Below are 867 nucleotides of genomic sequence, written 5' to 3' on the forward strand. Positions count from 1 at the left end.
CTCATTGCCAGGTCAACAATGACAAATTATCATAAAAAAAAATAAAAAAAACGCAGATCATGCAGTTGTTGTAGAGAGCGGAGACCATAGGACGTGAAGGTTCAAATCTTGTAAAAAGTTTGTGGCTGAATGTTTACTGTAATGCCTTTATGTGTCGTCGTATTTTGTAAGCCTATGTGTTCCCATGACAACCTTGTTCTTAAGAGTCATACTTCATTTATGCTTGTGGGTGTGTGAGAGACAGACAGTTCAAAGGATTTATCATCATTATTTTAGTTCTTAACAAACAAATGGAGAGAGTGTGCTGTAATTACGTACTCGCCATATTTTCCAAATCTAAATGCATAGTCCAGCTGACACAGAACCTACCAAGTGCACAGCATCTTTAATGCAATATGTTTGTTTTACTGTAGTTGTACAGCAGATCTGCTCATGGAAATGTGAATGCTTCCATTAATTAAACATTATCTCCTGCTTTTTACACAAATAAATATTGTTCACCTCAGAGGAGTCAGGGGTTTGGTTCAGTTGTGGTCTAGCATCGCTGGTTCTTCTCATCTAGCCTGAGGCATCTTTATCTTGCCTTGGGGTTTCTGAGCTCTGGGTCTGAGGATTTGAACTTCTCACCTCAGAGATACTGACCCTCAGACTCCACCTGTAGAACTACTGATTGATTCTGGGTCCCCTCCATTTCTAATGGTAGTGTTTTACTTGCTGTGAACTGCTAGCATGAGTTTGTTATGAGGTTCTATTTTAATTTTCAAATGCATTCTGTTATAAAATATCATATTTTTTTCCATTATATTAACCCATCAATATTTATATTTATTTGTAAAACTTTATTTTAGTTTCACATTTGCAATTGTC

The 867-nt window shown here is 36.6% G+C and overlaps 1 long non-coding RNA gene across 1 annotated transcript in view; it reads right to left on the reverse strand.

The window, feature by feature from the left end:
• Nucleotides 1–414: 414 nt before the first annotated feature.
• Nucleotides 415–867, reverse strand: part of LOC107669073 (uncharacterized) — a 10004-nt gene continuing 9551 nt past the window's right edge. Inside the window, exon 3 of the long non-coding RNA XR_001631945.1 lies at nt 415–426. This is a non-coding gene — a long non-coding RNA (uncharacterized LOC107669073). The remainder of the gene's footprint in view (nt 427–867) is intronic.

This window comes from Sinocyclocheilus anshuiensis, unplaced genomic scaffold (assembly GCF_001515605.1).
Source record: "Sinocyclocheilus anshuiensis isolate Anshui unplaced genomic scaffold, SAMN03320099.WGS_v1.1 scaffold124, whole genome shotgun sequence".
NCBI classification, from domain to species: domain Eukaryota; kingdom Metazoa; phylum Chordata; class Actinopteri; order Cypriniformes; family Cyprinidae; genus Sinocyclocheilus; species Sinocyclocheilus anshuiensis.